General features: G+C 43.3%; 1 protein-coding gene and 1 pseudogene across 8 annotated transcripts in view; both read right to left on the bottom strand.

Annotated features, from left to right (window-relative positions):
• Positions 1-23,449, bottom strand: part of Dlgap1 (DLG associated protein 1) — a 792,565-nt gene that overhangs the window by 485,416 nt on the left and 283,700 nt on the right. The window contains exon 1 of one of the 8 annotated variants that reach the window (XM_075956090.1): positions 16,249-16,272. The exons of the other annotated variants lie outside the window; for them this stretch is intronic. The gene's annotated coding sequence lies outside the window, so the exon portion shown is untranslated. Of the gene's footprint in view, positions 1-16,248; positions 16,273-23,449 lie in introns of those variants that run through there. 8 annotated transcript variants of the gene reach the window in all.
• Positions 1,748-17,926, bottom strand: LOC142839825 (small nuclear ribonucleoprotein Sm D2-like; annotated as a pseudogene).

Genomic DNA, 23,449 nt, shown 5'->3' with positions numbered 1-23,449 from the left:
TAAGACTTACTCAGCTTGCACTTTTGTGTTGGATGTTAAGTACACATGAATATACAATGTATATATGAGCAAGAACTCAAGTGTCTACCATCTGGCTAACATTAATGCTACCAAGAAGCATCTTGTATGACCCCTCCCAACTGTGACTACTGATTTTTTGTTTTCGTTCCTGTGTGTGAGTAAACCTGATAAATTCTGCTCTTCTGCGTCTGGGCATTTGTGCTTTCCTGTGTTTTGTGGTTTTTGTACTTTTCCATTGCTATTGTGTGCCCATGAGCTTCCTCACGTAGGTCTCCTAACAGTTTGCAGGGGTGTCTATAAGGCATCATTAGCCACAATGCTGAATCCAGGGGCAAAAGCAGAAGCTTCCCCTTCCTCACCTGTGGTGGTTTGACTAGGTCATACTCTCCAGAATTATTTTCAGACAGATGTGACCAAGTTCTCACCAACAAACTCCACCAGATGCCTGTTTCCAGGAGTCAGAGCCTCGAGGCAGCAGGCATCTCCTCCGTTCTCCCACCTCGCACCCACAAGCTAAAACCCAGACCTGGTGGCGAGGACCAGGATAATTGTGAAGATAAAAGCCCCTGAATAACACAGCTTAAAATTCAGACCTGGGGTGTAAGGGAAAATACCTCTCCCGCTTTAAGCTATTCTACTGTGTTGTCAGGGTAGCCTGGGCTCACCGTCCTTAATGTGGGAGGAGCATGGGTTAAGGTTCTCCAGTGGGTGCTATGTTCCTATCTAAACTCTCTGAACTGGGCGACCCTTTCAACAGTGTCGGCTCCTGTTTTAGCAGTGAGATTTACCAGGCTGTCCTACCTTCCACTTTCTCTCTCAGGAGGAGAGAGATCTGCATTACTGAGAAAGTAAAGTTCTTCTGCCATGCCTCTGGGATCAACAGATCTACTCTCTGCTTCCTTTGGGGGCAAGCGCCCCTCCCCCCAAATACGTCTTGCTCCACTGCAGCCACGGCCAGTCTTCCCTTCGCTGGGCCTCTGTAGAAGTTAAGAGAGACAGGAAAGAGTGCACACACTCCAGCGTCAGCGCCACTCCAGGAGATCCTGCCTTAGTCCTCAGCTTACAACACACTTGGTGGGCGCAGGTGGGAAGTGGTCCAAGGGAAACGTCAGAGCCTCCGAGAGCAATCTGGATATTGTGAGACCTGGTGTGGAAAGTGTCTCCACGTTATTTTTTCCTTCTCCTCTAAGAACCACGGCTCTTCTCGCACACACAGCAGGCGATTTTTAGGTGAGATTATTACAGGCAATACGTATTCCTTCTGACTCTTAAGAGCCGGATCTTGTTAAATTTACAAAATAACTTTAGAACTGGTGTACTTAAAAATCAGTTAAGCCAGACATGGTGGCGCACACCTTTAATCTCAGGATTCGGGAGGCAGAGGCAGGTGAATCTCGATGAGTTCAACGCCAGCTTGGTCTACAGAGTGAGTTCCAGATAGCTAGGGCTGATACACAGAAAAATCCTGTCTCGAAAAACCAAATCAAAACAACAAAACAAAACAAAACAAAACAAAAAGTTAGGCCTTTTGTTTACTTCTGAGAGTGCCAGCGATGTGTCTGGGAAATAAATGTGTTTGCACGCCTTTTTTTGAGGTGGTTTATGATACCAGCCACTATGGCAATAATATTTTCTTTTTCAAACAAAACCCACAGTGTTTTATTTCCCTCCCATTAGGTAGGGCTCGGCAGGGCAGGAACCAGGTTCTCATAGAGGGATGAGGCCTCTATTTGCCCGCAGTGAGCAGGTTTCGCAGCACCTCCATGATTGAGTGCCTGTGCAGGAACACCTTGGAGATGCAGTAGTCCTTCTTGACAGGCTCCGACTTGCCCTTGCTGTCGACATCAGTCCACACCTCCTTCACCTTCTCTGGCACCAGGCTGCAGTGTCCCAGTAGCTTCTTGTTGGGACAGTTAAAGAGCACCCGTCGGTTGTTCTTGACGATGACATGAGCAGCGAGAAGGGGCCTGTGTTGCATTCCTCTTCCCCCTCCTGGTTCTGCACTTCCTGTGGGATCAGCTCACTCCTGGGCTTATTGAGAAGCCTCACTGTGGAGGTTTTGCTCAGAGATCACTCCCACCTCTACTGTGCTGCTTCCGTCTCTGACAAAAAAACACTTATTTCTACTGATTTTATTCCTGGGCAATATGATCGAATATTTATTAATTCTCATAGTTTGCTGTTCACCTTTGATTACAAATAGAAGACTCCATCATTTTAAAAAATGAAAGTTGGCTCTTCTCTGATACAACACATTTTATACTTAAGAACATATCTAGTGTAGAAAACAACTTGCATAGCATACAACCAAAGTGCATTCTTGTATTGATATTTCCTCAACATCGATTATGTTTTAATAGCCGTTTTAATAGCAGGCTGCAGGAAACATCCTCTGCTGTTTTCTACGGCTTTGAAAATCTTTAATGAGCTTTATATCTCATTAATACTTTGTTTCTGAATAAAATCATACATTGTCCTCTGTTTTAAGTTCGATAGTGGCTTTAATAGCTATTTTGAATTGAGCTGGTTTACATGGTTAGTATACAGCATGCTTATTCTACATGTTCAACTCTTCAGTGTTATGTGTTTTAACCACTAATTATTTATTCAGGAATTGTATGTCTGTATTTACAAGGGAGTATGACTTATCACTTTCTCTCATCTAGCTGAGCATCACATTTTTTTTAGCATTTCACATTGAGAGTATATCTAGTAATTTCTATTACCTACATAGAAAGACCCTGTCTCGAAAAAATTATTTTCCTTAGTCAATTTGGTACTGTATCTATTTTTAAAAGAGAATGGATGCACACACTCATCCAAATGTGTGCAGAATATCCCTATGCAGCAAGCCCCTTGGCTGTAACTGTCCTTTCCTAATTTCTAACACTGTTCAATAGCCATGGGTCTTTCCCTTTGATCAGCCTCACTAAGAATCTGTGAATCTCAAGGGCTGCTTGAAAGCCTCAGGCTTTGATTCATTGTTCCTTCTATAGCTGTCTTAATTAGGGTTTCTATTGCTGTAAAAAGACACCATAACCTCAGCAACTCTCATAAAGGAAAAAATTTAATTGGGGTTGGCTTACAGTTTCAGAGGTTGAGTCCATTATTGTCAAGGTGGGATATGGTGGTGCTCCGGCAGGCGTGCTGCGGGAGAAGGAGCTGGGAGTTCCTCATCTTGACAAGCAGGCGATAGGAAGTGAACTCTGACACTGAGTGTAGCTTGAACATAGGAGACCTCAAAGCCCACCCCCACAGTGACACACCTCCTCCAACAAGGCCACACACACTCTTAAGAAGGCCACATCTACTAATAGTGAAACTTGCTTTGTGAAGCTTTTGAGCAAATGAGTCAATGGGGGCCATCCTTCTTCAGAGCATAATAATATTGTTTACTTTTGCACTTTGATTATTTCCACCTCATACTTTTACATTTTTGAAGTATTCAAAGACACTAGTATTTTGTGGCAACATTAATTTTCTAAAACATCCTATTTTAAGACAACGTACATGTATGGTATTGTATCCCCCCTCTTGCATCCCCTAGTCTAATAACATATACTGGAAATAAGGATAGAATAACAAGCTCTTAGTCTTAACAACTCTGCCAGTGTTCTCTCATTTCTTCTCCAGGAAAAGGAGCAGCAAGTGTGTTTCTGTGGCTCTCACAACAGCTCTGACCCACTCAATTCTCTTAGCTTTGGCTGACAAGACTCCTACCTCTGTATTAACTTTCAACAAAAGGAACCACCATAACACTGAAATAGCCGGAAGGGGGCAGTATGTATTTAAGGTGGTAGACATGTATTTGGTAAGTTTACAGTGTCCATGTCTACATGCTTCAAAATAGCACATTGCATTCTGTAACTACCTTCAATTACAGTGAATCAGGCAAAAAAACAATAAATAAAACTTAAAAAGGAATAACATCATCAACAAAAAGAAACCAATAGAAATACCTGAGACTTGGATCATATTTACTCATGGAATTTATGCACATGTGTAAGACACACACTTTCCGGGGCTAAGTGCTGTGATTTTAAAATAATACGCCTATATAAAATGTGCCTATACACAATGTGTGGGTACATGCATGGTATGTGATCCATAAAGACTGTGTCTTATTGAGGAATATAGTTAGTGTTCTAAAATAAGGCCAAGCTGTCAGGAGTGGACAGATGCTCAGTAGGGGGCATCCATCTCCAATGACCCAAAACTGGATGAGGCAAAGCACAGACCAAGCAAGGTCCATCAAGCATCCAATCTTAGCTCATGATCTCGTGTGATGAGTCTTCCCTCAAGCTCTGACATGATGCAGGGAAGCAGACAAGGGAAAACCCAGTGTCACACATATTTGAGGATTTTAGAGCGTACAAATACAACTTAACAAAAGGAGAGGTGAAATTCTATTTTGACTTCAGAGGAAGAAAAATGGGTTTCAATGAAATTTTAAATTTAGACTATACCTTAAAATATTAAGTATTTTTGATGCTTTTAGCAATGTTGCCTAGAGTCATACAAATTTATCACTAATTTCATGATTAAAACTTACTTTTTTAATCCAATCTTTAAACACATAACTTGTAAAAAGTACATTACTATTTAAAATACATACAATCTATTTCTAAAAATTTATATTGCCTCTGTAGTCCTAATATCCAGAATCCAGGGAAGGGACAGAAGTTATCTTTTTTTTCTTCTTCTTCAGGACAGGGTTTTTCTGTATAGCCCTGGCTCTCCTGGAATTCATTTTGTGGACAACGCTGGCCTTGAACTCAGAGGTCTGTCTGCATCTGCCTCCTAAGTGCTGAGATTGGAGGCATGTGATACTATACCAGGCAACAGAAGCCAGTTTAAGGTTTGAGTGGAAAGTGTCCCACTGAAGGACATTTTCTAGCCTACAGCACTACTGGGACAGAGGCCCAGTGGATGAAACTGAGTCCATGATGCTATCATGGGAATATCGGGACCCTGGCTTCCTTCTCTGTTTTGCTTCCTGGCTATCATAAAGTAAGGAGCGAGACTGTATCATACACTCCCATTGTGATTCCTATCTGATAAGGGATGCCCTTCTGTATGATGTGGATATGTTTTATTACCACTGGTTAATAAAGTAGCTGCTTTGGCCTATGACAGGGCAGAATAAAGCTAGGCAGAAAAGCCAAACTGATACAGGAAGAAAGAAGGTAGAGTCAAGGGAGATGCCAGCAGCCACAGGAGAGGTAAGATGTGAGGTAACAAGCCACAAGCCTTGTGGTAAAATATAAACTAATAAAAACGGGTTGATTTAAGTTGTAAGAACCAGTTAATAATAAGCCTGAGCTAATAGGTCAAACTATATAATTAATATCAAGCCCCCAAGTGGTATTTTAAAGCAGCTGTGGCACCAGACAGGACAAAAAACCTCCAGGTACACCTATCATGGTCCCAAAACAGTGGGGGCAATGACCATGGATAGAAACTTCTGAAACTGTGAGCCAAAACATATCTTTTTTTTTTTAAAAAAACTGTTCATCTCAGGTGTTTTGTCATAGCATCAGAAAACTAACATAAGCCGTAAGCCATTAAATAAAAATGAGTTGTGACGTTAAAGCATAGCTTTCTCCCCTCTAAAGCAGCAGCAGATGCTGTTTGCTTGGTGCTAATATCGATAGTGATGTAAGGGGCCCGAGTTGACATGACAGCAGCAGCCAGGAACTAGGTGGGAATGAAGCTTAAAAACCTGGCTGGACTGAAAAGCCCCAAGTGCAACTGAAGCCAGACACAAGCTGCATGTGACATGCGCAACTATAAAATCTAAAGCCTGGACTGCCCTAATGAGACTGTCAGCGAACAGCACTGGGACAGGTATCGCTGGGACAGAAAAACATCACGGATTTCAGCACCTGGACACACACAAGACTACCTGGTGCAATCCATCCGGAAGTTCCCTTTAGACAACTGATTATCTATCCCTGCCATGGAAGCCAAGGTGATAAGCTGTGAACACTTCCAGCAGCTTGGATCTCTCCTCTCCCCTCCAGGATTGACAGTTCTCTCCTGGTTGCGCATAGTTTACGACTCATTTGCATACAAACAGGCCCAACCCAACAGGGCCCACCAGAGTGTACAAAAATGAGTGTGCATAGGTTTTTCTCCGGTTCAGCTTCCACAGGCACCTGCGTCTCAATTGGCTCCTGGCCATTCCTGCTCTCTTTAGAGATGGAAGTCAGATGTCTTCAGACTCCAGCTCTGAGCCTAAGTCCAATTCTCAGTCAGGGGCCTGGCTCTAAGAGTTATGCTAGAGAGGAGAGATCCACGAGGGATAGGCCCTCTGAAGACCTTCCCAGAGAGAGGAATTTAGTCTGAGAGGCTCTGGTGCCATGAGACTCATCGTTCTTATCTCAGGAGGGAGACTCCCACAGCATACCCTCCTGGCAATTATGCAATTAGTTTGTTCTTTCACAATTGTGTAAATGTACCTAATAAATTCTGATTGTTTCCATTCCCCCATCTTTACTTTCTTTTTCCAACTAACCTCCTCTTTTCCCCTTCTTTCCTTTTTCCTCCCTCCCTCCCTCCCTCCCTCCCTCCCTCCCTCCCTCCCTCCCTTCCTTCCTCCCTCCCTCCTTTCCTTCCTTCCTCCCTCCTTTCTTCCTCTTATTCTCTCTCTCTCTCTCTCTCTCTCTCTCTCTCTCTCTCTCTCTCTCTCTCTCTCTCTTTCTTTTTCAAGACAAGGTTTCTCTTTAGCTTTGGAGCTTGTCCTGGAACTTTCTCTGTAGACGAGGCTGGCCTCAAACTCACAGAGATTCACTTGTCTCTGTCTCCCAAGTGTTGGGATTAAAGTCCATCTCCTTTCTTAGATTCATGACATTTGGTTTGTTTTTGTGATTCTCTTAGTTCAACTGAGGCCACCCTTGACCACTGCTTTGGCACTATCCACTGGAGCCTTGTGGGGTCACCAGTGTATGAAACTGAAGACAATGACTCCTTTAGTCCCTTGAGACCTAACTGACACATGAGACACAGCATTGCTACTCTTATTGGTGATCTTCCTGCTACACAGGGCGTGCTACCAGGAGGCCCCCTAAGACCCTTTGGAAGTTGAGAATGGTGACCCTTGCTAATACCCTCTTAGATGGAACCTGCTGGAGTGTAAAGTTTCAGTGTTACCAGCCTCTATCAAGTGGTTGGCATTCTGTTGCTATTGTCTTGTTCAAGTTCCCACTTCCAAGCTCAAATTGTTCTCATGGGGCAAATAGAAGCTTTTCTAATGTGTTTCCACTCCCTGTTTCTGTCTTCCATTCTTTAAACAATTACTATTAGTTTTTCTACATGCGTGTGGTTTTATCTAGTTGTATGTCTGTGGAACATGTGTGTGCCTGTGGAGGTCAGAAGATGGCATAGGATACCCTAGGTCTGGAGTTACAGATAGTTTTGATCCACCGTGTGGCTGCTGGTATTGAACCTGTGTCCTTTGGGAGAGAAGCTGGTCTATGACAGAGACCAAGACTGCCCTGTCTGCTGTGGCATCTGCACCTCTGCGTGTGTCACCTCTTCACATCCTGCTTGTACTGGAGGAGGCCAAGAAGAGAATCGAGTAGAGGATTTGCATTTGTCTTCAGAATTTTTGTCCTTTCTTTTAAAAATGTATTTTTTTAAAGAAAAAACTACCTTTTTTCATTCTACATACCAATCCCAGTTCCCACTCCCTCCCCTCCTCCCATCCCCTCCACCCCCTACCCCTAGAGAGAATAAAACACATTGCTTTGAAGAAGGTCCAAGGCCCTCCCTACTATATCTAGGCTGAGCAAGATATCCATTCAAGGAGAATTGGTTTCCAAAAAGACAATACAAGCAGTAAGGATAAATCCTGGTGCCACTGCCAGTGTTCCTGCAGTCTGCCCCAGTCATACAACTGTCAACCCCATTCAGAGGGACTAGTTTGGTCCTATGCTGGTTCCTTTCCTGTCCGGCTGGAATTGGTGAGCTCCTATTAGCTCAGAAACACTGTTTCAGTGGGTGAACCCCTCATGGTCTTGACCCCTTTGCTCATATTCTCACTCTTCCCCTCTTCCCCAGAAATTTTAAAGATTGCTTTTGCATTTCATCTAGGGGTTTGTCTGCCACTCAGGACATGGGCAGCAGAATTTCTCTTCAGCCAGCAGAGGGAGCAGAGGATCCGAAAGCCATTCATCCGACAAAGCACTGCTTATCTTTGCTGACAAAACTCAAAACAAAACCTACCTGCTTTTACTTTACACACACACACACACACACACACACACACACACACACACACACACACACACGAGAGAGAGAGAGAGAGAGAGAGAGAGAGAGAGAGAGATGATAGATAGATAGACAGACAGACAGACAGACAGATAGATAGATACAGAGAGAAAGAGAGAGAGACAGAGATCGATTGATCAGTTTTGAAACAGATATTTACTCAAATTTTAAAGACCAGAGGAACATATTTAACAAGTCACGTGGAAATTTTTCCAGATAAATTCACAGCAAGATACAAGCTGGTCGTGGCTAGTGTTACATCATCCCCGTTTGGTCAGCATAGATCCAGAGTCTGTCACCCACAGAAAAGAATGGACATGAGGTTTTTGATACAGTCATTTGCTGCAAGGGACACTCTACTCACATCCCGATTATATTAAGGTAAATTGCACAAGCTTTTTTCCTCCGAAACACACTTCGCTCCCTGAAACTTCAAAAGAAGAACATGAAAGAAGGCCACACAGGCATTTTAAAATCAAGTATTTGTTCTAAAATTGCCTAGCTAAAACACAGAGCCACTTGATTACAACGGCCTCTCTGCTGAGGCAAAACACACACTGAGCTCCCATTCTCCCTCGGCCCCCTTTGGAATGGCTGGGGAGATGGCTGTGGTGAGGAATGTAATTCACAATTCAGTCTTGTTGTGGGGTCTGGCTCGCCCATTAGGCTTAAATGGAACCACACAGTGAATTTTCCACAAGCGAAATGTACTAGGGAAAAGCTTTTTCCAAGATATCTGCCTTCCAGCCGAAGCCCAGGGGTCCGGCGTGGTCTGCGGAGAACACACAACTCCCTTCGACACTTCTGCTCCACTCTCTTCCCTGTTTGCTCTGTCCCCATGGCCCCACATGGATTAGCATGACTTGTGCTTTGCCATGATAAATAAAGGGATTTCAGGGTTGGTTGCCAGGGAGATGAAATTTAGTTTGCAGTGACGGATGCTGAGTGAATGAACAAACGAAGAGACACTGAACTATACCCACACTGTAAATGGGAGAACTGTATGGGAGGAGAATTATTTCTCAACAGGGTACTAAAAACAAAGGCTTCTCTCTCTTTGGCTACAACAGGAATTCGTGTAATGGCATGAGCAAGGACGCCTGACCTCACTTAGTCAATGGAATTCGACCGGTCTACTTCTTTTTAAGTTTCTAAGGCTTCCATTTGATATCTATGTTTGTTACTATTTTCCTCAAACACTGGAAATATATGGAAAAGGAAAAGGAGACACTGTAGCACGCTAACTACATCTCTTTCTGAGTTTTCACCTTGAGTTTTCATAGGTTTGAGGGAGGGGCTTCTCATGCAACCATCTAAAGACCTAATCATGTCTGTGGGTCAGCTAATGGGTCATTGGGAAGCTGGAGATAAAGGAAGCAGAGAGAGAAGCTTATGAAGGAAGGTCCCTGTCACCCGCTTGTCCCCTCTTTCCTGAGTTTGGTCACGGAACTGAAACTCTCTTTGGTTGTTATGGATGTCGCATATATCAGGCTACACACACTGCAAATCAATACAACATTGTTACAACTCTCAGTTTGTAAGTCCTCTGTATTTCAAGATGCAGAGAGGAAAAGAAATACTTCAACTGAACTTTCTGATACAGCAGCTGTAAGTGTCCCCATTTCTGTGGAGATAAGCAATCACATGACCACCTCATGTTTTCCTACTCCAGTAAACCTTCGCTTCTCTCCATGTTCTGTCAATCTATCAAAAAATATTTTAAAAAATTCTTTTGGAAAGTCATACATTAGCACTGTATCTACATCAATCCCATCCTTTGTCCTCTCCTAATTCTTTCTCCATTAATGACGATTTATTTAATTATTATTGCTACAAACTTAACGATATGATAGGTATGTTTTATGCAATTTCTCCTTTAAACTACAGAATAACAGTTTCAACTAAATTGCCTTTTGAAAAATTTATCTACATAAACACCCTCATCAGTATTCTTTCCGTTCCCCCTGGAGATTAGAAACGTGATTTTGAGTCTGAACATCTTTGCCTGTTAGTATTTCTCCCACTCAGGAACTGACCAGGCTTAGCCCTACTTAGCTTCCAGGATCAGAAGAGGTGAGGCACATGCCAGAGTTGTGTGGCTCAAGATTTCCATGAGTCAGGTCAACAAACAGCATTTTAAAAGCTGGGAGTGTTTCTGTTTTGCCCTCATTTTTCACAGGCAGAATCTGCCTAGATTCTCGCTCGATGTTTTCCACTTTTGGCTCTGTGGCTGTGTCACCTGCACGTGGCCTCAGTTGTCAGGAAGAGGTCAGCTGTTAATACTCCCAAGTTCTCTTGGCAGCGATGACTCATCTTTCCCTTGGTGGCTTCTCTTTGTCTTTGAGCATTTTGATAATGTGTCCAGTGGTAGATTTCTCCCTGCTTCTTATTTGGAGCTGACTGTACTTCTTGGCTATGTAGGTCATGAAACTTAAAAAGTTCTTACTGCAGCCTTAAACATTTTCTCCTTCCTTGTCCTGTCTTCCTGGAACTTCTCTATGTGTTCCCAGGTATGACAAATGATGTCCCGTGTTTCTCTAACCACTTCGTTTTTCCTCATCTTTTTTATTATTAAATGTCTATGTAATCTTTGCAGATTTTTTTTGAACTTTTCCATCTTTTGGCAGCTCAAACTTCCTGTTGAATCTCGTATAAGTAGAACTACATCAGACCAAAACTTAGGGGCTAAAGTACTTATTTTCAGTATCTCAGAATGCAATTGTATTTGTAGCCAGGGTCTTTTTTTTAAATTTATTTATTTATTAAAGATTTCTGTCTCTTTCCCCCCACAGCCTCCCATTTCCCTCCCCCTCTCCCAATTAGGTCCCCCCCCATCACCGGACATAAATCTCAAGGTCCAAATCAGGTGTAGCCAGGGTCTTTAAGGAGGTAACTAAGGAAACAGGAAGCCATTGGCTTGGTCTCTTGCCCAGTGAGACAAAGGGAAGACCACATGAAGACGTTTGAGGGCGGTGAACAAGGTAAGGTTTTATAAGGAAACAGTAGTGACATTTTAGTTTTGTAAGGATAGTATCCAGAATTTTGAAGTTTTGATGGCGAGCCCAGCTTTTAAGGAGTGAACCATCTCTTCTGCCCTACTCTCTGGAATTTTAAGGAAACAGTTTTTGCTCTTTAAGACACTCACTCTCTGATACTCTGTAATGGCGAATTTAGTATCAGTACAGGGCTCTACTTCCCTGTTTCTTTGCATGTCTTTAACTTTTGTTGAAAGCTTGGCCTTTCTTCTTTACTTGTTGGTATAATACATTGTAGCAGACCCTTTCTCCTCTTCTCTATTCTACTGGCTTGGTAGTGTTGTCTTTGTAGTTTATGTGTTCAGTGGCTGGAGGCCCATTTCCTGGCCCTAGCAGGTAGCCTGTTGCTTACAGGCTTCTATCTTTTCTTTTGACCCAGTATTTTGCTATGGAGTACAGGCTGTCCTGGAACTTGTGAGTTGCTTGTCTCTGCTGGCCAAGTGCTAGGATACCTGCTGTGACCTGCTGTGCTCCATAATACCCAGCCTGTTCCTATCTTGTAGTTTGGCTCCCTAGAGATTTATCCTTGGTCACCACACTTGGCATGCACTGTAGTTTGACTTTATGTATGGCATACTAGCCGTTGTCACAGTTTAGATAGTTCTGGGTTCACCTCTACTTCCTGTCAGGGAGTACTAGCTTGGATTTCCCCTTTTTACTACTAAGTTGAATTTTTGGCATCACCCCTCCCCCCCCCCCCCCCCCCCGCATGCACGGTCCTATACAATGCATGGCTACAGATGACTACAGACCTTCGGGCACGCATGAGCTTGCTTCTTCATTTTCTTTCCTACAAGCTGCCTCTGGCTAGGAGTAGCTAATGCCTTAGATTTTCGTGATAGTCTCCATCACCAGGGAGCACCCACCCTCTGCTGACTGACACGAGTGTGGTCTAGACGGACTCTCAGGTTTGCTCGCACTGTGTTCTGGTCACCTCTGTGAGTCCCGCCTAGGACTGCAAACAGCCTTCAGAGCACCAGGGGTGCAGGATCCTAGGGGTGCTCCTCCCTTCCACTGCTCTCTCCCCGGGTGACCTGCTGTTTGCTGCTGCTAACACCAACAAAGCCTTGAGTGCCTCCTTTATTGCTCCCCACTAAGATGTTCACCTCTTTTGACAATATCCTTGGGCATGGAGTTCTCCATGCTCTAAATAAAGTGAGTTCCCTCTGGCAGAGCTGTGGAGTTTATCCTTGAGACCCGCCTCCTCTCCTAGGCAACATTTCTCCTCTACACCATTTCCCAGTGCTCGGAGAAGGACACTGAGGCTTGCTTTTCCCAGAAGTAGTCTCTGATGTAGGAGGTGCGTGCGTGTGTGTCTGTGTGTGTGTGTGTGTGTATGCATGTGAGCAAGAATGTGTGTGCTCTGTTTTCTTAGTGTCCTTTCTGGAGGTAAAGCCTGGGGGGGGGGGGGGTAACCAGGCCTCCATATTCTTGGGATGCTATTCCTAGGGAGAACTTATATCTTATAAACGAGGATGAGTTGAAGGAAAAGAGAACATGATGTCTTTTTTATAGCTGCCCGGAATGGAATGGGGCTGAAGGACAGGAGGAATTAGTGGTAGTCCTTCATCCCCAAAGTGAACTTATTGTCCCAGTCAGAAAGCTGGGAATATAGGATGAGCCACACCCTCCTAATGTCCCTGGGTGGGTGAGTGCTCCTCACTGCTCCCTAAGTAGTGCTCTTCTGTAAATGTGTTTAGGACTAATCTCTTGGAGGTGAGTAATGTACCTGCAGGCTCATCCATGGATCGACTGATTCCCTCTGTCCCAGTACCCACTAACTGCCTGTAGCTCTTCATTTAGGAGTATGGCCAGAGTAACGCCATCTTTTTAAGGCTGGTGACGTGACAAGGGCATGATGCTGTCCTTGGAAAACAGCCCCGCTGTTCTCTGCAGTACGAAAACCCACAACCTTTATTTCTAACTTGCACTAGAAAAAGTACCTAGGGGGCTGGAGGTGGAGGTCAGAAGTACAGCTGTGGAATAGTCCTTTACACTGTGTGAATATATGTTGCTGTGATTTCTCTAATAAAGAAGCTGAGCAGCCAGCAGCTGGACAGAATAAGGTTAGGCGGGAGAAGAGGACTAAGGTAACTGGGGGGAAGAAGAGAAGAGTCAGAGGGGTCGCCAGAAGACACAGAGAGGAAACAGGAGTTGCAAAATGAAAGTGAGTTAACGCCACATGACAGAATACATAGTAATATAAATAAGTTAATTTAAAAGTTGTAAGAGTTAGCTAGTAACAAGCCTGAGCTATTGGCCGAACATTTATAATGAATAAGAAGTTTCCATGTGGTTATTTGGGAGTAACTTCCGTGACACAGAGGAACTCTGCCTACACACAACACTTATCTAACACATGTGAAAACTTGGGTTTAACCCTCTACAAGGATATGGAGAGCAGTCTTTTAAAAAACATGCTTATTTTCTGTCTGGGATAGTAGTACATCTTCCCATAGAAGTCTTTATCATTATTAATCTGCAAAATGTTTCTTTGTATATTTTAATTTGCTAACAGCATGGTGAAATTTGTGCTTTTGGTAAGACTATAGATGAAATGACATCGTCCTACATATAAATATGTCCACTGGTAAAATTACTTGACATCTGAACTTCTTCTTTCTTTGATACAATGACTGAAGTTTAAATATTTCTCTTTGAGATTTAAAAAAAAACATTATTGTGTGAGGAAACATCCACAAAAAGACAACCTTTTAAGAGCAGAAGGGGCTTGCTGAGTTCAAAACAGAGACTGCACCGAAATACACTTGTCACTTAATTTAAAAAGTCCATGTAAATCAATATTATTTTGAAGATAAAATTTATCAAAAATGAAAGCCAATGAAGATTAATTATAATGCTATTTACTAAGAGACCTTTAAACAATGTCCATTGTTTGAAAAGCACCCATGGATTCAGGCCCAATTGCTCATATAGTCATGGTCACAAGTGTTAAAAAGAGCAATGAGATGCTACTAAATACATTACAGCATTCAATTAAATCGTTACAGGTCATCAGAGACATCAGTCTGGTGGAAAGGCTGGAGTTAGAAGGTTTCTCCTAAGGAGACAGACAGCAGGATTCTGTACCTAAACAAGCCCATGACAGAAAAGCAATATGGAAGAGGGAATTGTACATCCCTCTTGATTTTACAGAATCTCTGCCCACAGCTTAATCTTGATTTGAACCACCTAGATATCACTGGCAGTCATAAATCTGTAGTGTTGGTAGCATAATGATAGGCAGGTAAAATCGAGATCAGTGTTCAGGGCAGCAAGGTCTGAATATTTCTCTCGATAAGAGAAAAACTCAGGAAATGGTAGCATCATTGCCCACTGTTTCCACTGGGTCATTTTCTCCTGAATTCAAAGAGCAGGACCATACAGAGAACTCATCCCAGCTTTTTTTTTTTTCTGTCTCCTTTTCTCCCCTCTGTTTGCATATCAGGTTCACACTAATAAATGTTGTTATTGAAAACATCTGTCCCCTTCTCCCTTGTGGCAACATGGGAAGTGAGAGGCAAGCAGTTTGGGTAGCAGTCTAAGCAGGAAGCGGGTCCAGAAGGATGCAGTGAGCTTTAGTGACTGAGAAGGTCAGAGTCTAGGTTCCTCCTCTCTGTATATCCCATGTGCGGGGATTCTGGGGGTCAGAGGATAAAGCTGACTGTGGATTTGAATGTACACAAAGGAAGCCACACGTCCAGTAGATGGGAGAGGCAGGTCCTTCTGTTGACCTTGACTGTATAAGGAAGCACAGAAGAGGAGCAGGAAGAAGAGAAAGGATGTTTATTAGAACACACTCGGAATGTAGGACAGAAATGATGGTCTGGCAGGAAAATCTAAAGAAGGACTCTCCTCCCGGGTGCTCATTTCCTTCTCGCTGTGAGATTCTAAATGTCCAGTCAGTTAGAAACGCTGACCTGCTCTTTCATCTTCACGGAGGCAGTTGGGGCTGTCGACTGAACAGACCGAGGCTGAAAGAGTTATGGAAACCTGGCTACCAGTTGGTCAGCATAGAAAAACTGAGGCGCACAGCCCCTTGTGAGACACCCTCCCTCTGACCTCAACTTCGCACAGAGATTTGGGGCAACACAGAACACCGCACACGATCGGAATCTTTGCTGATGAGATCCCTACAAAGACCCCACAAGGAGGCAGTGCTATCAGGGAAAATGGTTGGATAAGTGTTCTTGTAACATGAGGACAAGCTTGTTGGGGTTTCTGTCCCATCCGGTACCCCACAGCCAGCAAGTCCCAAAGAAAATCACACACAGGTCTACATAGGTTATAAACTAGTTGGCCCATTAGCTCACGCTTCATATTAGCTCTTATAACTTATATAGCCCATTATTCTAGTATATGTTAGCCACATGGCTCGGTACCTTTCTCAGCGGGCAGTTCACATCCTGCTTCTTGGGTGGTCTGGGCAAGAATGTGAAAGAAAAGACTTCCTCCTTCCCAGCATTCTCCTGTTCTCATCGCCCCACCTCTATTTCCTGTCTGGTTGACCCGCCTATACTTCCTGCCTGGCCAAACAGAGTTTATTTAAAACATGATTGATAGAATACAGACAAGTCTCCTGCACCATGTTCTGTCTCTAAAAGTAGGAATGTATCTCTTACCAGCTTTAAATCATTCTGAATAATAAATTTTGATGTGTCAAGGGAAAGAACACTATAGTATGTCAGACTGTGACATAATGATGTGTCAGTGCCTCTGACTCACTAGGTTCAGAACAGCTTTCAATCCAGGCAGACTGTAGCTGATACCATCCTCAGTTCATTTTTGAAACAATGGTCTGGGAGTCACAGAAACCCTTCACAATAAAATATTTCACCAACTCATTAATCATCATTAACAGTATTAAAGGCAATTCATTCACACTTTTCTACTTTTCTATAAAGAAGGAAGGCTGATGTACCTGACTCTTCTCTCCAGTGTTCAGTTTATGAGAATCACATTATTTCCTGGCTGGAAGCAAAAAAAAAAAAAAAAAAAAAAAGGAAAAGCTATGTATCTGTCCCAGGGTTCCAGCCATTGTCAAAAACAGTAGAGACTGGCTGAGCGGTGGTGGCACACACCTTTAATCCCAGCACTCGGGAGGCAGAGGCAGGCGGATCTCTGTGAGTTGGAGGCCAGCCTGGTCTACAGAGCTAGTCCCAGGACAGGAACCAAAAATCTACGGAGAAACCCTGTCTCAAAAATCAAAAAAAAAAAAAAAAGTAGAAACTTTAATGGATTTCCTTGAAGACCATATACAACTAGCCAGAACTAATAAGCAACACAAACATTAGGTCTAGCTGGTGGTCAGATGTCATAGTTTAAGTACAGCAGCCAGTAAACAGAAGTGGCCGAGAGGGAAGGACCTGGAGGATTAGTATATAAGGCAGAAGATTAGTCACTACAGATATAGGATGCAGAAACATTAAGTCTGAGATTCATTTACTCACTGAAAAAATTAAAAGCTTGCATGTAGTACTAGGCATTTCGTTAGTCATGGGAGGCTCACAGACTAGGGGAAGTTGGTAACAGATACACATCTAGATAATTGTAATACATAGTTGAGCATGCTTGAAATATGTGAGAGAACTTCTGAAGTATTGAGAAAGGACATGCAGCCTATCCCAGGGATAAGAGGAGCAACCACGGGAGAACCCACGGAGAATGTATGCCTGAGCCAAGTCCTATCAGACGCAGAGAAAATCATCATAGGAAAAGGGCGTTCTAGTATTAGGGACAGAAGGCTAATTTCCCCTTGCATCACTGTGGATCGCTGAGATCCACACAGGCCTGGTATCTAGCTGTGCTGGGGATAGTGGAGTCTGGAGAGTCAGCTTTACATACACATGGTTGGCCAGGAGAGTTTGCTAACCCCAGCAGAGATGAGCAGTGGACAACAATAAACCCATCAGTCCAGACATGAAATAGTTTAGGACATGGGGCGTAAGTTCCCATCACAGGGATGTTGAAGAAGGTGCTAAAACCAAAGAATCTAGAACAGTGAGAATAGATGCCGACCACAACATTTCTCCGCCAAGGATTGCTTTGCTGCTCTGGATGCCTTAATCTGGAACCAACAACCATTCCAAAGCAGAGCGGCCACAGGGCGAATGCTTACAGACCTCTACTCAGCCAGTGTGATTGTGGTCACATGACTGGGACCACAGAGGACAGGGGACAGGCATCAGCAATGAAGGAAATGAGGACACAAGCTGGAGTTGGCAGGAGTTGATGAGGGAGGCAGTTTTCTGACCTAGTTCTGGCTTTCATTTTTGTTTTCCTCTGTGGAAGGAATCAATCCCAGCACAGCTGGTCCCGGCTCATGGATGGAAGTTTGCTATCCCAAGCACCTGGCTGGCGAAGCCCGTGTCGAGCAGGGACACAGCCGTAGTTTTGTGAAGTGAATCCTCTCTTGGGTCAGGTTGGAAAAGCATATTGCAAAATAAATAAAAGCCCCAGCGAAGATGGAGAGAATGGATCTCTCCACCATTATTAAACACTCTGTCTCTGAGATGACTTTGGAGTGCCCCTAAGCGTAGCAGTAGGGACCTCAGCATTGTACAAACTCATTTACTCAGTGATACAGGGACGATGTCCATGTTCGCGATCCATCCCAGAGTTAACCTGTTAGATACCACGCACAAATGCACCATTTAAAGATATGGCACGGTGCACTTGTAACATCCTTTATCTATTTGCTTTAATTACACAGCTGTCCAAATGGAGCAGTGTCTACATGTGCATGTATGTGTCGTAGATAAGTAGATATTTACATGTCTCTTTCCATACAGTTGATTATTCCTCAAGTTCTAACATAAGGATGAAATGTTGGGCATCTTTGAGGGAATCATAGCTGCTTTAAAACCCTACAGTGGATTTGCCTATTACTTGTCACCGTCTTCTGTCCCTTCCCAGCACCAGCCCTTTTACTCTACAAGGGCTTGCATGTGGTACTGAACCATCTTCAAAAACTCGAAATCTCAGAAACCCAGATATGTAACTATGAAAGCGACGTTTCAAAGGCAACTTCTGGAAAGGATAAAGCCTCTCAAGGGAGCTGGCCCAGATTGATGCCATCCTCCTCCTTTGAGGGAAATGGGAACATCCTTCGAGAAAGAGCCCAAAGTGGCATGCCAAGACCTCCAAAAAATGCATTCTGTGACTTCCATTCTTTCTACACTTAGAGCACTAGCATGCACATTCTACCTTAAGGATAGAAATTGGCATGCCAATGGTTTTGGATTCATGGTGATCTGGTCCAGAATACTGCAGTTTCCACAGGAGTTTCTAAGGAATAATTTTCGGAGAGCTAGAGAAAGCCATCAAAGTGGCATCGATTAACAAGATGGCGACTCTGAGCAGCAGCAGGAGCCATGCGACCTCAAGCTTATTCAAAGCCATGCATTTCTCCACACATGCTTCACAACATGGGATAACGAAGAAGGACGCTTATAAGAAATCCCATACTAGCTCAGAACTGAGAAATAAATGTTTGTTTACTTAGGGGTAGACTCACAAATCAGAATCCTCTGCTTGAATGGAGATCAGAAACAGAATCCCGCAGCCAGAAAAGAGGCTGGACATATGCTCTACATCAGCATCAATAGTATAAGAGGCCACGCCCCAGTGGGTGGGTAACCACGGGCTGTAAGACTTCCTACAGCAGGGATGTAGTTGTGTACCACAGAAAGCAGATAGGTGGTGTACAGTACCTTTGCAAAAGAATGAGTACTCTTACTAAAAAAAAAAAAAGATATTAGTTTGCATTTTCCTTTGAGTAAAACAGGGCATTTTCCACTGGCATAATGCACATTTGCAATGATGATAACAGGTCCATGCAATAAAGACTGAGACCCAAGACTACGGTGCAGACTGGGAAAAGGTAGCATCTATACTAGGTGGGGCTGAATGGAGCCCTGTTCTCAGGGAGGGTGCACCCATGAAGGCAAGGTAGGAACTTCCGAGCTTTCCTTCACCCCTCTACGAACTAGTCATGAGATGGAAAGTTTTTGCTTACTATACATTCCGACCACCATGTACCAGGCTGGACGGCACACAAACAGCCAAACCAACCAAAGTAGACACAGAACTTCACAGGAATAAAAGGCAAATAGATTCTTAGGCCTTAATTCAGATCCCGTCATCTACTAAAGTGAAAGTAAAATCTCTTCCTTGCTAACAGTAATGTAGATATGTCTACCCCCGTCCCTCATCACTCCTCCTCCTCTTCCTGTAAGGGCGGAAACCAGACAGGTGCAAGGTGATGCTTTACTGCTTCCAATGATGGACTGGTCACTCATCTCTGCTTTACAGGAGCAGGACACTTATTAAAGCATGAAAATAAGACTTGGTAATTTTACTTTATTCTTTTTGCCTATGTTCACAGCACTTGGGAGACTGTGGCAGGGGGATTGGGAATTTGAGACCAATTTGGGCTACTTAAGCAAGACCATGTTAAAAAAGAAAAATGGAAAAAAATAAAAAAGAAAAGTAGACCCAAAACACTCTGAAAGAACCATTCTCATGTCCTTATGACTAAAGAAAAAAGACCAGACCTGGGACTCCTCCAGCAATCCAATACAGGGGTGTATTCGCTCCTCCTGTGCAAATGCTCTTCCCTGTCTTTCCTTGAATCTTTTATTTATTTCAACTGAAAAGTTCACCCCGTCTTTTCTTTAGATTTATATAGACACATGGAGATAAATGATTGCTCGAGTATGACAGCAAATCCTCTGAAACCATGAGTCAAAACGAACAAGATTCTCTTGCTCAGCTGCCCCTCTCAGACATTTGCTACCACCACAGCGGCTGATGATCACGACTGTCCCTTACAACTAGCCAGACCTTGTGTGAAAATGCGGTGGGGTACAAATAAGGATAGCAGGGATAAGAGAGGCCAGAAAAAGAGAGGCAAAGAAAGGAAAGGAAAGATTTGAACTTCAGAGAAAGGACAGTAAGAAAGTACATTTGGAATCATTAACTGATTAGTGCCATCTATGAAATAAAAGTGTCAGTCAATGTCACGGAGTACATGGAATCATCAACTAGTGAGCCAACGAACAGTTTCTCAGAATTAAACATGTTATCTAATCTCAGAATTAAACACGTTATCTAAGACACACAACTGGGCGTAACTGTGGGGATCACATATTTGTTTCAAAACCAGAAACTAGATCTTGCAATATTACTTCCTGCTAATATTTCTTCTGACACAAGAGTGAATTAAGACTTCTAAAGATAAGAGCTACACACCAGAAAAATTTAAAGCTACAACCCCAGGTACATGTCAGTTTTCTTGGCTTATTCCATTCATTTGAGTCATCTTGTCACTATGAAAAGAAAGGTATAGAAAACTCATTTTCCATGCCTTAAACTATAAAAATTCCACTCATCTGTCAAGAGAAATCATTGAATACAATAGTCTACAATAAAGCCAAGGTTTTTCAAACGCATTTTTGAATTGGAGATAAGATTGTTTTTAATGGAATGTCCCTCCCTTTGTTAGCTCCATATTTTCCCTCAGGAACGCCACTGAGTTCATAGAGAGCATTGTGTGTCACTGCAGGCAATTATCTACTTCCTATAACTGCTGATTTCACACGTGAAAATATGATTACATACTTACCATTTATATGCCATTTCCTGTTCTCTAAAAGCATTGTAAGACTCTCCAGCTATTCAAATGTGCAAAGCAGAAACAGTTGGAGAGGAATCGCCACAACTCAGGGCCGAGTACTCATAGAGGTAAGTGGGTTCTGAGAGGGCAAAGCTGGCGTGGCAATGAGGAAATGTAAACATAATATTGGCAAAGCCCCCAAGTAATTTCCCAAAACTTCGCTGGCCAGCCAGGGGGTGAAACACACGCTGGAGGCCTCAGTCAATGATCAAGTTAGAAAAGATGCAAGACCTGACAATTTGGGACATAATGATCCTGGCTGAATTAATACAGAACGAAGCGATGAGAAACACTAGAAAGCGCTTTGTTATTTCTTGCTCTTGCTGGTATTTTTCCCCAAATGTCGACTAATTTTCCATGGAAACACTGTGTACTCTGGATTCTAGAATGAATTCAGGATGAATTCCTAACATGAAGAGCCCACAGAGTGAGCACGCATCTTTGGCTTTGGTAACAGAGTGGGGAGAAGGAGGCATCTGCCGTCAGTGACCATCCTTAAGCACAGGCGTGTCTCCAAAGCTAGTTAATTTGATGTGGGAGTGTCATATTTCAATCTGTTGATTTCATTGGTTAAGCACTAAAGAAACTGCTTGGCCCTCATAGGTTAAAACATAGGTGGGTGGAGTAAACAGAACAGAATGCTGGGAGAAAGAAGCTGAGTCAAGGAGTCGCCATGATTCTCCCACTCCAGGCAGACGCAGGTTAAGATCATTCCTGGTAAGGCAGCTCGTGGGCTACACAGATTATAACAAATGGACTAGTCCAGGTGCGAGAGTTAGCAGAGAAAAGGCTAGATATAATGGGCCAAGCGGTGTTTAAAAGAATACAGTTTCCATGTAATTATTTCGGGGCATAAGCTAGAGCTAGCCATGTGGGTGGCCGGGTGCTGGGGGCGCAGCCCCGCCGCTCCTATTACTACATTAATTGATCTCTAAAGAGGGGATACAGAAATGTGACAGGTCAATTCCTGCCCGTTGCCAGCTGCACAAGAAAGGAAAGCTGTCCTTTGACAGGTTCCACAAAAGGGGTACTGTCAGCATGCTATCTGTAGGTGAAGGTAGGGGAAAACTGTTACAGAATCTGAGTTTAAGGGGAGCCCATAGAAAGCTTCTGATTCACAAGTACACATACATAAACACACAAGTCCAAATACATAAAGTCCACATACACAAGCTTGCAAGTGCCAAACACACATACACACACACACACCCATACCATGAAGTGGGCAAGAACTAGCTATCAGGAGCACCACATATGATAGTCTCATTGTTCTCTCTACTTTATTTTAATTTTATTATTATTATTATTTTTGGTTTTTTGAGACAGGGTTTCTCTGTAGCTTTGGAGCCTGTCCTGGAACTAACTCTTGTAGACCAGGCTGGCCTTGAACTCACAGAGATCTGGGATTAAAGGCATGCACCACCACTGCCTGGCTCATTATTCTGTCTCTTATATGCTTTAACACATATGATCATTCTGTGTCACACTGGGCATTCCATCATCATTCATGAACATGATGATGGTGGGAAACTGTGTTCTCCGGGCATGAGAGTCACCACCCATGGCTCCCACCCTGCTCATAGGTGAGTCTGTGTTCTAGCAGACAGCATCCCCTGGGAAAAGCAGGAGAGGAACCACCTTCCCAGAGCCTTCTAGACCACTAAGGTGAGAAGGACAGACAGGAGGCAGCGGATGATTTAAGTTTGCTTGAACAGCTTCATCTGAGCACGGCGCTAGGAGTCAGTGAGGGTGCTGATTTCCTCAGGGACATGGGCTCAGTTCTATGGAGTCCAGTACCAGCTCCTACAGTGATTGCTTGTCTTCCTAAAATAGCTCTTTATGGTATAACAAACACATCTATTAAACAACCTTTGAAATCTTTTGACTAGTAGATCAGTGATTTGACATTCGTACGCTATAAAGAGTACTGTCTTGAACTATTTTTCGAATAGCTGAATAGGACCTTCTGGGCCTCGCTTAAAGGGTGGTCAAAATGCTTTATCACAGTTTTTTTTTCTCCCTGAGAAAAATGGTAGTACACACACTCAATTGTCTAATTACTGTGTCCAAACTTTCTCAAGCACCGTGACTTTAAGTCTCAGAGGGCTTCAGTTTCCTAACAGGAGCTCCGACTCTCATTATTTGTTCATGTTATTAATGAAGCTACATGCACTCTCAAGAACGGTCCCAGTTACAGAACCCATGGCTACCTCCTAGTTGCCAAATTTTCTGCTGGGTTAGTTTCAGTCACATCGCCAGCACACATACATCCATGTCACTAACTTAGAAGCACAGAAACACAGTATCTGGTATTCACTGATATGGGACTGAACAGACAATGACTTCATTCACTAAGTTAGAAGAGAATTCTTAAAGAGTGTAAATACGTATTAAAATCTCTGCCATTTCAATAATTTTGTGACACCTATATATTTTTTTTCTCTCT

The sequence above is a fragment of the Microtus pennsylvanicus genome, chromosome 22 (genome assembly GCF_037038515.1).
Source record: "Microtus pennsylvanicus isolate mMicPen1 chromosome 22, mMicPen1.hap1, whole genome shotgun sequence".
Taxonomy (NCBI): Eukaryota; Metazoa; Chordata; class Mammalia; order Rodentia; family Cricetidae; genus Microtus; species Microtus pennsylvanicus.
This window is presented reverse-complemented; position numbering and strand designations above follow the sequence as displayed.